The sequence below is a fragment of the Salmo salar genome, chromosome 12 (genome assembly GCF_965601325.2).
Source record: "Salmo salar chromosome 12, fSalSal1, whole genome shotgun sequence".
NCBI classification, from domain to species: Eukaryota; Metazoa; Chordata; class Actinopteri; order Salmoniformes; family Salmonidae; genus Salmo; species Salmo salar.
In genome coordinates this window covers 45,193,867-45,208,131 of record NC_138302.1, presented here as the reverse complement: position 1 = coordinate 45,208,131, position 14,265 = coordinate 45,193,867, and positions in this window count along the sequence as shown.

The window sequence follows — 14,265 nt, the reverse complement described above, 5'->3', positions numbered from 1 at the left end:
ACAACAGACTTTCAGCATGCTTATAGAGAAAGGCACTTAACATGTACTGCACTGACACAAATGACTGATGATTGGTTGAAAGAAATTGATAATAAGAAGATTGTGGGAGCTGTACTGTTAGATTTCAGTGCAGCCTTTGATATTATTGATCATAACCTGTTGTTGAAAAAACATGTGTTATGGCTTTTCAACCTCTGCCATATTGTGGATTCAGAGCTATCTATCTAATAGAACTTAGAGGGGCTTCTTTAATGGAAGCTTGTCTAATGTCAAACATGTAAAGTGTGGTGTACTGCAGGGAAGCTCTCTAGGCCCTCTACTATTTTCTATTTTTACCAATGACCTGCCACTGGCATTAAATATAGCATGTGTGTCCATGTATGCTGATGATTCAACCATGTACGTATCAGCAACCACAGCTAATGAAGTCATTGCAACTTTTTGTTAAGGGTTTCAGTCTGTTTTGAAATTGGTGGCCAGTAATAAACTGGTCCTGAACATCTCTAAAACTAAGAGCATTGTATTTGGTACAAATCATTCCTTAAGTTCTAGACCTCAGCTGAATCTGGTAATGAATGGTGTGGCTGTTGAACAAGTTGAGGAGACTAAAATACTTGACATTACCTTAGATTGTAAACTGTTATGGTCAAAACATATAGATTCAATGGTTGTAAAGATGGGGAGAGGTCTGGCCATAATAAAGAGATGCTCTGCTTTTTTGACACCACACTCCAAAAAGCATGTTCTGCAGGCTCTAGTTTTGTCTAATCTTGATTATTGCCCAGTCGTGTGGTCCACTGCTGCTAGGAAAGACCTAGTTAAGCTGCAGTTGGCCTAGAACAGGGTGGCACATTTTGCTCTTAATTGTATTTATGCATGCCAGTCTCTCTTGGCTAAGAGTTGAGGAGAGACTGACTGCATCACTTCTTCTTTTTATAAGAAACATTAATGTGTTGAAAATCCCAAATTGTTTGCATAGTTAACTTACACACAGCTCTGACACATACACTTATCCCACCAGACATGCCACCAGGGGTCTTTTCACAGTCCCCAAATCCAGATCAAATTCAAGAAAGCATACAGTATTATATAGAGCCCTTAATGCATGGAACTTCCTTCCATCTCATTTTGCTCAAATATCTAATATCTAATATCTACTGACAGCTGTCTGGGTTCAGGTCTTGATGAGCAAAAAGGTTTCTTTGCTTTTCTGACAGTTCTTGAGTCTTATCTCCTTGGTGTTTCATGATTGTGGGTAGTCTGTAAAAATGTATGCAGTGGTCTTCCACCATGAAAATGGCCTATGTCACCTGGCAACCATCTATGAGTTATGATATCATGGGAATATCTCTCACTTTTATTGATGACACTTTCATTTAGCTTATGAGTCCAGTGAGAAGTTTATTCTCCAGGGCTCTATCTCAATTTGTCTTTCTGCGAGTCCTTGCATCCTATCTCCTTGCCTCCTCAACCATGTTGGAAGAGAAGGTCCAGGGTCCTTCCTCTCGAACCTCATTCTCCAATGCATTTGGAGACTGAGGTGTACGAGAGAGAATGTGAGGAATCAAAGAAAGATGAATTTAGAAAGAGACTTGGGATGTATTTTTATGTATTTTGATTATTTGATTCGGTATTGGATGAGAAGATCTGAGAAGAAGATATTCTCCAATTTCCTCTGATGTTATGAGAAGGAGGCGAGGGGAGATGTAAGGAATGGAGGAAAATAATCAAACAACATGTACAGTATGCAGATACGACATGTACTGTAACTTACTGACACACATCAGCTGCACAAAATGGGTGTGTCCCAAATGGCACTCTAATCCCTATTTAATGCATTATTTTTTTACTAAAGACCTATGGGCCCTGGTCAAAATTAGTGCACTATATAGGGAACAGGGTGCCATTTGAGACATACCCACAGTATTCTCAAGATGTTCCATTTAGTCAACCACAAGGAGGCAGTATTTTACTGTTGTAGCAAGGCAACTAACTGTAAAGCGACACCCTCGTTAGCATACATAAATGCTAATCAAAGATTACAGTCTTGTATATTGACCTAGATCTGATCTATTTTCCTCATGTTTTTGTCATATTTACTCATTTACAAACAAGAATGCAGAGCTCAAAGGCATGGACATATAGTATGACATACTGTAGGCCTACACGTTTTCATGAACCTTTTATCGACCCTATCCATGAACAATAACATTCCATTAGTAGATCTATAGATACTGGTTGTGGACTTCCTGTCTTTCACTGCAAAGTCCATACCCTTAACTAACACATGCATTCATGGAACTGTTAATTGACAACAGATGGCCTCTCCGCATTAATCAATGTACATATTGAATAAATCAGCAGCTGAAGTTACACCACTAATGAGTAGCTAAATTGTTCTGCGGTCTACTGTTGTACTGTAAATAGGAATGAAAAAAATAGGAGGAAATATAGCTAACTTTTTTTTCATTTGATGCCATCCGTTGCAGAATACTAGTGTCTCTCTGATTCTTTTTGCGCATGAGTTATGAGTGTACTTCAACTGTAACATTTTCTTCATTGTAGTTTTCCCCCTCGTGTGTGTGTGAGTGCTCATGCACTCATGTTTAAGTATGCATTTGTGTGGCAAATCAACATTTGTGCAACATTTGTGTGGTATGCACTACGCCTGTGTGTGCAGGGCTGGCCCCAGCCTTTTGGGGGCCCTTAGCAATATTTGGTTGGGTGGGCCCCCCACCTTGCAGGTGAACATTTTAATAGTACCCTTGAAGGCGGGGAGAGAAAATTGAAGTTTTGAAGCAAGTTTCCTGCAATTCTACACATTTCATTGAGGGGCGGAGAGAAAATGTAGCAATTTATAACTATCTTCATGCAATTCTACTAATCAGCTAATTCCCTGCAATTTTACACATTTTGCCATGAGGTGGAGAGAAATGTTTGCAGTTTAAAAGTACATTTCCGCAATTCTACACATTCTGCCATGACTTATGCCATGTTAATATGATATCTGAGTGAGAGTGACTAACAAAATCAATTGGGGTCCCCTGGAGGTCAGGCCCCTTGGCATGTGCCCTGCGTGCCCAGTCTGTAATTTGGTCATGATTACTACAAGGTTTAGATAGTTGGCTAAAGTAACTTACCAATATTAATACATTTTAGCTGGGCTAATTGAGTGACTGTCAGTGACTGCTGATGAACAACCCACATTTTTAATTGCACCTTGTGGTTTTTACTATACTAACTCGCAACAGTAAGTTATGACCCCACTGACCACTTATGTTGCTTATGCCCAGGGCCGCCCCTGTGTGTGTGTATATATATGTGTGTGTGCTTGTGTGTTCATGTCTGGCTGTGGGGCTGTTGTTTTTCCCATCTGCTGTGCTCGGGCGCTAGTCATTTATCTCAGTTATCCTGACAGTGTCAGAGCTCCATCTGTGAAAACAGTAAACACACTGACTCACTCCTACACCACTCTCTTAGTAACTGCCATCGATACCAGGCATGGGAGATCAGTGCATGGCTCCACACACACACACACACACACACACACACACACACACACACACACACACACACACACACACACACACACACACACACACACACACACACACACACACACACACACACGAGCAGCACACACTCACACTTTCATACACGAGAGCAGCACAAATGTCTACACACACACAGTACACACACACGTGATAAACACACACACAGCTACAATAGTTACCATTTGTTATCAAATCAAATCAAATTTTATTGGTCACATACACATGATTAACAGATGTTACTGCGAGTGTTGCGAAATGCTTGTGCTTCTAGTTCCAACAGTGCAGCAATATCTAACAAGTAATATCTAACAATTCCCCAATAAATACCTAATACACACAAATCTAAGTAAAGGAATGGAAGAAGAATATATAAATATATGGATGAGCAATGACAGAGCGGCATAGGCTAAGATGCAAGAGATAGTATAGAATACAGTATATACATATGAGATGGGTAACGCAAGATATGTAAACATTATTAAAGTGGCATTATTAAAGTGACTAGTGTTCCATTTATTAAACTGGCCAAGGATTTTAAGTCTGTATGTAAGCAGCAGCCTCTCTGAGCTAGTGATGGCCGTTTTGCAGTCTGATGGCCTTGAGATAGAAGCTGTTTTTCAGCCTCTCGGTCCAAGCTTTGATGTACCTGTACAGACCTCGCCTTCTGGATGGTAGCGGGGTGAAAAGGCAGTGGCCTGGGTGGTTGTTGTCCTTGATTAACTTTTTGGCCTTCCTGTGACATCGGGTGCTGTAGGTGTCCTGAAAGGCAGATAGTTTGCCCCCGGGGGTTGTGTTGTGCAGTCCGCACCACCTTCTGGAGAGCCCTGCGGTTGTGGGCGGTGCAGTTGCCGTACCAGGCAGTGATATAGCCCGACAGGATGCTCTCAATTGTGCACCTGTAAAAGTTTGGGAGGGTTTTAGGTGACAAGCCACATTTCACATCTTCATCTCCTGAGGTTGAAGAGGTGCTGTTTCACCTTTTTCACCACACTGTCTGTGTGGGTAAACCATTTCAGATTGTCATAGAAGTGTACGCCGAGGAACTTAAAACTTTCTACCTTCGTTGCTATCCCGTCAATGTGGATAGGGGGCTGCTCCCTCTGCTGTTTCCTGAAGTCCACGATCATCTCCTTTGTTTTGTTGACGTTGAGTGAGAGGTTATATTCCTGACACCACACTCCGAGAGCCCTTACTCCTCCCTGTAGGCTGTCTCGTTGTTGTTGGTAATCAAGCCTACTACTGTTGTGTTGTCTGCAAACTTGATGATTGAGTTGGAGGCGTGCATGGCCACGCAGTTATGGGTGAACAGGGAGTACAGGAGGGGGCTGAGCACGCATCCTTGTGGGGCACCAGTGTTGAGGATCAGCGGAGTGGGGATGTTGTTTCCTACCTTCACAACCTGGGGGCGGCCCGTCAGGAGGTCCAGGACCAAATTGCATATGGCGGGGTTAAGACCCAGGGCCTCAAGCTTAATGATGAGCTTGGAGAGTACTATGGTGTTGAATGCTGAGCTATAGTCAATGAACAGCATTCTTACATAGGTATTCCTCTTGTCCCGATGGGATAGGGCAGTGTGCAGTGTTATGGCGATTGCATTGTCTGTGGACCTATTGGGGCGGTAAGCAAATTGAAGTGGGTCTTGGGTGACAGGTAAGGTGGAGATGATATGATCCTTGACTAGTCTCTCAAAGCACTTCATGATGACAGAAGTGAGTGCAACAGGGCAATAGTCATTTAGTTCAGTTACCTTTGCATTCTTGGGTACAGGAACAATGGTGGCCATCTTGAAGCATGTGGGGGACAGCAGACTGGGATAGGAAGAGTTTGAATATGTCTGTAAACACTCCTGCCAGCTGGTCTGCACATACTCTGAGGACGCGGCTAGGGATGCCGTCTGGGCAGGCAGCCTTGCGAGGGTTGACACGTTTAAATGTCTTACTCATGTCGGCCACGGAGAAGGAGAGCCCACAGTCTTTGGTAGCGGGCTGCGTCGGTGGCACTGTATTACCCTGAAAGCGGGAAAAGAAGGTGCTTAGTTTATCTGGAAGCAAGACGTCGATATCTGTGAAATGGCTGGTTTTCCTTTTGTAGTCCGTGATTGTCTGTCGACCCTGCAACATACGTCTCGTGTCTGAGCCGTTGAATTGCAACTCCACTTTATCTCTATACTGACATTTTGCTTGTTTGATTGCCCTGTGGAGGGAATAACTACACTGTTTGTATTCGGCCAAATTCACAGTCACCTTTCCATGGTTAAATGCGGTGGTTCGCGCTTTCAGTTTTGTGCGAATGCCTGCCATCTATCCACGGTTTCTGGTTAGGGTAGGTTTTAATAGTCACAGTGGGTACAATATCTCCTATACACGTCCTTATAAATTCACTCACCAAATCAGCGTATTCGTCGATATAATTCTCTGAGGCTAACCAGTACATATCCCAGTCTGCGTGATCAAAACAATCTTATAGCATGGATTCCGATTGGTCAGATCAGCGTTGAATAGTCCTTAGCACAGGTACTTCCTGTTTGAGTTTCTGCCTATAGGAAGGGAGGAGAAAAATGGAGTCGTGGTCAGATTTGCCCGAAAGGAGGGCGGGGAAGGGCCTTGTACGCATCACAGAAGTTAAAGTAACAATGGTCCGGTGTTTTGCCAGCGTGAGTGCTACAGTCGATATTCTGATAGAATTTAGGTAGCCTTGTTCTCAAATATTCTTTGTTAAAATCCCCAGATACAATAATGCTGCTTCATGATATATGGTTTCCAGTATGCATAACGTCCAGTGAAGTTCCTTGAGGGCCGTCGTGGTATTGAGTCGGGGATATACACGGCTGTGACAATAACCAAAGAGAATTCTCTTGGGAGATAATACAGTCAGCATTTGATTGTGAGGAATTCTAGGTCAGGTGAACAAAAGGACTTGAGTTCCTGTATGTTGTTACAATTACACCATGAGCCATTAATCATGAAACATACACCCCCGTCCTTCTTCTTCCCGGAGAGATGTTTATTCCTGTCACCGCGACGCACTGAGAATCCAGGTGGCTGTACCGACTCCGACAGCATATCCCAAGAGAACCATGTTTCCGTGAAACAGAGTTTGTTACAATCGCTGGTGTCTCTCTAGAAAGCAACCCTTGCCCTGATTTTGTCGACCTTGTGATCTAGGGACTGGACATTAGCGAGTAATATGCTCGAAAGCGGTGGGTGGTGTGCGCGCCTCCGAAGTCTCATCAGAAGACCGCTCCATCTCCCTCTTCTCCGGTGGCGTTGTTTTGGGTCGGCCTCTGGAATCAGTTCAAATGCTCTGGGTGGTGCAGACAAAGGATCTGCTTCGGGAAAGTCGGATTCCTGGTCGTAGTGCTGGTAAGTTGACGTCGCTCTTATATCCAATAGTTCTTCCCGGCTGTATGTAATACTACTTATGAATTTCTGGGCTAACAATGTAAGAAATAATACATAAAAAACAAAATACTGCAAAGTTTCCTAAGGACTAGAACCGAGGAGCCCTCTCTGTCGGCGCCATCTCGCCATCTTGACAGAGGCATGGCAAGTCCAGAAAGAGTGCCCTTTGGCTCTAAAAAGCCTTGACCTACTGTCACTGAGTTTGCGTGGTCTGAGGGCAACGTTCCAAAGATGACCTGAAGGCACAGGTGAATTTACAATGAAGAGATCGCAGTTAACATACAGCCAGCCTTTCCTATAACTCCTATACATTTTTATTACATATCCGAGAATACCCCCTGCTGAAGTTTATAACATTAGCCCCAGGATACAAAGACCATACGAAGACCATGTAGTCATGTCTCTATTGTGATCTATGGCTAATACATGGGGGTGGGGGGGAGCGAGAGAGAGGGATGCCAGAGCCAAAATTAATGACTGGATGACTGGGAATCAAGGAGGAAGAAGAAAGATGGAGTGGGGCAATAAAGTACAGAGGGAAGCAGGCACACTTGTTCCCGTCTGGACTGTAACAGGGGAGAGCAGATAGGACCAAGAGTAACTAGCAGGTTATGTTTTTGCGAGTCTGTAACCCTAACCCTCCTCCTCACCCAAAACCTAACTCTTACTCCCTCCCCCGCTTCCCCCTTCCTCATCCAAACAACAGGCATCTGGGGTGGGGGTTGTGACATCATTCGACCTCCGAAATAATGCTAAGTATAAAGCATGCCCATTATGATTGAGTGAATATGAACATGCATTTTTCTGTCTTTTTCTAAATATCTATCAAATCAAATTTTATTTGTCACATACACATGGTTAGCAGATGTTAATGCGAGTGTAGCGAAATGCTTGTGCTTCTTGTTACGACAATGCAGTAATATCCAACGAGTAATCTAACCTAACAATTTCCCAACAATTACCTTATACACACAAGTGTAAAGGAATGAATAAGAATATGTACATAAACAAATATATGAATGAGTGATGGTATAGAACGACATAGGCAAGATGCAGTGGATGGAATAGAGTACAGTATATACATATGAGATGAGTAATGTAGGATATGTAAACATATAAAAGTGGCATTGTTTAAAGTGGCTAGTGATACAGTACATCAAGATGCAGTAGATAGTATAGAGTACAGTATATACATATGAGATGAGTAATGTAGGGTATGTAAACAGTATATGAAGTGGCATTGTTTAAAGTGGCTAGTGATACATTTATTACATCAAATTTTCCATTGTTAAAGTGGCTGGAGTTGAGTCGGTATGTTGGCAGCAGCCACTCAATGTTAGTGATGGCTGTTTAACAGTCTGATGGCCTTGAGATAGAAGCTGTTTTTCAGTCTCTCGGTCCCTGCTTTGATGCACCTGTACTGACCTCGCCTTCTGGATGATAGCGGGGTGAACAGGCAGTGGCTCGGGTGGTTGTTGTCCTTGATTATCTTTTTGGTCTTCCTGTGACATCGGGTGGTGTAGGTGTCCTGGAGGGCAGGTAGTTTACCCCCGGTGATGCGTCTATTTTCAAAGCTTGCTTTTACCAGGCCTGTAGTACCTATTGCAGTACTCATCGTAACTTGGAAAGCTATGGCAAAAATTTTAATTCCATTATAGATATGTCAATGAGCTTCTCTGGCTTTATGGAAACATCAACCACAGTTTCCAATGCTTGTTCATTATCAGGCCCACTGAGTTATGTAATACGTAATGGCCTGAAAAAGCTACTCAATCACTCTATAAATAATTTACCATACAGTTTCCAAGACAAAAAAATCACATTCGACAATCAAGACCTTTCAACTTCTACTTTATGAATGACTGTTAAACCTTCAATCTTAAAGGGATAGTTCACCCAAATTACAAAATGACAAAGTTTCCTTACTCTGTAAGCAGTCTATGGACATGGTAAGACAGGAATCCATGCTTTGGTTTTCTTTACCTTGCTGTCTTACCTTATCCATAGACTGCCTACAGGGTAAGGAAATCAATACGTAATTTTGTAATTTTGGTGAAGTGTCCCTTTAACTCAATTCAGTCTCTTTGATTGAATTGAATTTTAATCTGGTGTTTAAGTTATCATGAGAGAAGAGTAGAATTTCAACCTTTTGACTGAGCAGGTGTGCTACAAACTAAAAGTGTAATCATATGCTCTTTGTGGTGAGTCACGGTGATTGTTGATAGAGCGGTTTGGATCCCGTTGTTGTTTTTACCTGCATGTCTCAGGTTTTCTGCCTGGCTTGTGGTGTGTGAGCTCATTGCGACGTTGCTCCGCTCCACGCACGCTAGCTATTGTGTACATCAAGCGTCACACTGGCAAGAGTTTTACACCACAAGAAGTAAGTCCTGACTTGTCAGCGTGCTTGTATCAAGATTACTTTGATACACATGAAAAAGTGTGCAAGATGCCTGGAAATGTGTATCATGTTCTCAGCCGAACTTTGATGTTGTTGCAGCATGGGTACTGAGTGTTTCACCTCTGTCCAGTTCAGAGGTTCATGGAGCGTTTTGAATTGATCTCTCTCTCACTATAGCAAGCCATGTTGCTTAGATGTGTGAAATGTGAATAATGTAGAATTCATACAGTCAACAATCCTATTCCTATTGATGTAATGTCTCTTCTTCTGGTGATCTACAATGAGGAAATGTCAGTTTTATATTTTATTCAATAAACTGGGTTTGAATGCAATACATTGTTGATAAGGCCTACTGACAAACTTTCTTAGTGCATACAATGTAGGTTTGATTTTGTCTGCTGTATTTGAATAGAGTTTATTCAGTGTGGGTGGTACTCTGACTTGAGATTCACACACTTAACTCTCCCATTGACCCCAATGAATGATTAACGTTAAAGTCTGAACTGTGCACACTTATCTCAACTCTTAATCGGGCCCTGTGTGCATACTGTATGTGTTATAGCTGGAATGGCTATACAACCTTTACGGAAACCTCACTGCCCCCATTTCCTCCCAATGCATTTTTACAACAAACACATCACGTATTCTGAATTGTCCCTCTCCACACCCTACTCTGATTACAACCCTGCTCAACACATCAACCCTGTCCTCCTTTCTTCTCTTTGTCCTCTCTCCACTTGCTCTCTGTCACACTCACTGTCTCTTCCCTTCCTTCACTCACTGTCTGTCACACTCTTCTCTCTCCCTCTCCCTCTTTTCCTCAGTCATAGCAATACACCATCTCCCTCTCTCCTTCGCTCTCCTTGTTGATTTTCACAACTTTGCATTACATTCACTTTTCGGGCCTCTCCTCGACCCCCACTTCCACAAATCCCACCCGTGGCATTCATCATCCACTATTGGCCCATTCATCACGGAGCATGAAAGGGCTCTGCAGACAGGGCTAGGGGGGCTAGCAAACATCCCCAGGAATGTAGTGTTGCAGTCAAATTTCTAATGCTTTGCAGCAGTTTACGGTACATTTCTAAGGGGGAAGAAGACTCCCCAAACTATGATGGAGCACAATGTGATGAAGACGTCCTGATAGTTCCTCCAATCTGAGAGGGAGACATTTTCAAAATGTATGTCTTACATTCAACAGAAATGCAGGTTCAGTTGATTTGGAATAGGTTACAATAATGTTAACCAGCTTCAGGCATTTTGATATCCTTCTATGTTGAAACAATCTGTTACAATTTGTTACAATTCTATTGTGGTAGAAAAGGGGATTTTGTGTTTGCACAGAAAATGGTATTTCCTTTGGTGTCAACAAGAAGTTAAGTTTAAAAATAACTGTCCACTCTGACATAGTAGGGTGAGAAAAGGAGAACCTGGTCTCGGATTTAGGAGCCGACTGACTATAACAGACACAACCCCAAATATTTACTAGTGGTTAATGATTACAAACATACAAACTGGGCCCGGTTTCCGGATTACGATGGAATTTAGGCTTACAAGTGTTTTAACGATCAGAGATATAACGATGCTCTTACAATGGTTCTAAAAATGAACTTAGCCTTAAGATGCTTTTGGGAAACTGGGTCTTTGGTGATTGTATTTGAAATGAACGATTAGTCAGAACTTGTTCTGCATACAGGTGGATACCAATCTCCTCTCACACAGCCCAGTAGTTGTGTAGCGAGAGAAGGAAAAAATATGGACTCCAACAGTGCAGAGGTGAAAGCCTAACAGACTGTACAACAAAAGCCCAGCGGCCTCATTTATCAATACTGCATAGAAACTATTCTAAAATAACTACTTACGAACGGAATTTAGAATGTTCGTACGCATAGAGAAAGGGGTATTTATCAAACAATCTTATGAGTGTCATATGCACACCGGTAGAAGATTACCATTGATAAATACCAATTGTTCTCAGCCTCGGTGCTTGTGCACGACCTTGGCTATTTATATTTTGAAATGCCCCTAATTAACCATAAGGTAAAAATCATCCCTTTAATGCCCGCTGGGAATATACAACGCCATAATATGAAATACAATTGCGCAACCATAACAAAACAAAGAAAAAAAAAAACGTTTTCAGAGGCTAAAATAGAGGTCCTAGTGTCAGAGATTGATTACAACTAAAAGGTTTTATTTGGCTCTCTCAGTTGTGGTTTGACCAGTAAAAATAAAAACATAGTTACAAAGAGAGGACCATTGAGCACCACAGTATGAGCCATAATACTCATAAAACCTAGCGTTAAAACCCAGAAATAGTATAGGACTACTTCATTTTAGGACTACTTCATATAAGGTTTGTGTTTCGTGTAGACTTACCCTGGCGTGACGTTTTGATAACCGAACAAATCTCTCTTGGACAAGGTAAGCCATGTTTGCTAGCTGCTAATAAACTATTTTGGTTAGGACAAAGATCTGTGGTTAGCTAGCACCCCGTATTATCGGCATATTCAACAGCATTTAGAAATATATTACCTTCAACAGTGTTATCTTGTGATCAAGCCATCAATGTTTCGTGATTATTGGTGTCATAAAAATGTTAGCTAACGGGTTAACAATTAGTATGTTTGACATTTCAGTGGAAATACTACTACTATCAGATTTTTGATAAGCGGTTTAGCAAAACAAATACGTCCCGTATTAACAGTGTACGATCCCCAGTTATTGGCCACCTTACTATTTGGTTCAATTACAAGATATACAGTTGAAGTAGGAGGTTTACATACACTTAGGTTGGAGTCATTAAAACTCATTTTTTCAACCACTCCACAAATTTCCTGTTAACAAACTATAGTTTTGGCAAGTCGGTTAGGACATCTACTTTGTGCATGACACAAGTAATTTTTCCAACAGTTGTTTACAGACAGATTATTTCACTTATAATTCACTGTATCACAATTCCAGTGGGTCAGAAGTTTACATACACTAAGTTGACTGTGCCTTTAAACAGCTTGGAAAATTCCAGATATTGATGTCATGGCTTTATAAGCTTCTGATAGGCTAATTGACATAATTTTAGTCAATTGGAGGTGTACCTGTGGATGTATTTCAAGGCCTACCTTCAAACTCAGTGCCTCTTTGCTTGACATCATGGGAAAATCAAAAGAAATCAGCCAAGACCTCAGAAAATAATTTGTAGACCTCCACAAATCTGGTTCATTCTTGGGAGCAATTTCCAAATGCCTGAAGGTACCACATTCATCTGTACAAACAATAGTACGCAAGTATAAATACCATGGGACCATGCAGCCGTCATACCGCTCAGGAAGGAGACACATTCTGTCTCCTAGAGATGAACGTACTTTGGTGCGAAAAGTGCAAATCAATCCCAGAACAACAGCAAAGGACCTTGTGAAGATGCTGGAGGAAATAGGTACAAAATTATCTATATCCACAGTAAAATGAGTCCTATATCAACATAACCTGAAAGGTCACTCATAAAGGAAGAAGCCACTGCTCCAAAACCACCATAAAAAGCCAGACTACGGTTTGCAACTGCACATGGGGACAAAGATTGTACTTTTTGGAGAAATGTCCTCTGGTCTGATGAAACAAAAATAGAACTGTTTGGCTATAATGACCATTGTTATGTTTGTAGGAAAAAATGGGAGGCTTGCAAGCCGAAGACCACCATCCCAACCGTGAAGCACAGGGGTGGCAGCATCATGTTGTGGGGGTGCTTTGCTCCAGGAGGGACTGGTGCACTTCACAAAATAGATGGCATCATGAGACAGGAAAATTATGTGGATATAGTGAAACAACATCTCAAGATATCAATCAGGTTAAAGCTTGGTCGCAATAGGTCTTCCAAATGGACAATGACCCCAAGCATACTTCCAAAGTTGTGGCAAAATGGCTTAAGGACAACAAAGTCAAGGTATTGGAGTGGCCATCACAAAGCCCTGACCTCAATCCTATAGAGAATTTGTGGGCAGAACTGAAAAAGCGTGTGCGAGCAAGAAGGCCTAAAAACCTGACTCAGTTGCAACAGCTCTGTCATGAGGAATGGGTCAAAATTCACCCAACTTATTGTGGGAAGCTTGTGGAAGGCTACCCAAAACGTTTGACCCAAGTTAAACAATTTAAAGGCAATGCTACCAGATACTAATTGAGTCTATGTACACTTCTGACCCTCTGGGAATGTGATGAAAGAAATAAAAGCTGAAATAAATCACTCTCTACTATTATTCTGACATTTCACATTCTTAAAATAAAGTGGTGATCCTAACTGACCTAAAACAGGGATTTTGTATTAGGATTAAATGTCATGAATTGTGAAAAACGGAGTTTAAATGTATTTTGCTAAGGTGTATGTAAACTTTCGTCTACAACTGTATCTGTTTAATTTTGTTTTAAAAAGACACCAACATCGTATCTGAAGTGTTTACTAGATAGTTGGCTAGCCTTCCAGTAAAAAAAAAATGGCTTGCCTGTCAACTTTTCATTGCATAGCCCGGTGCACCCTCCGGTAGACTCTTAAAAATTATTCTTCACTAACATCTTCTTCAGTGTTGTAACCAAATAATGTCTCATTATTTATTTTACAGATTAGTTTTATGTTTTGAGAAGGTAGATAACAGTTTAATACCAACATATAAATGAGTATGAATAATTTAGGTAAAAAGTTGGATATTAAATTACGTGTGGTCTGTCGCTCAAAATGTGTATACATATATATTGCTTCCTGCAGGAATTTGTAGTCTTGCTGAGGTCTTCTCTCTTTCTAATTAGCATTTAGAATTTTTGAGAGTAAATTGAGGCGAATATATAGATAAGTCTCACCTTGTCCAAGAGAGAATTACACGGTTATCAAATTGTCACACCAAGGTAAGCCTACACCAAACACAGTGTT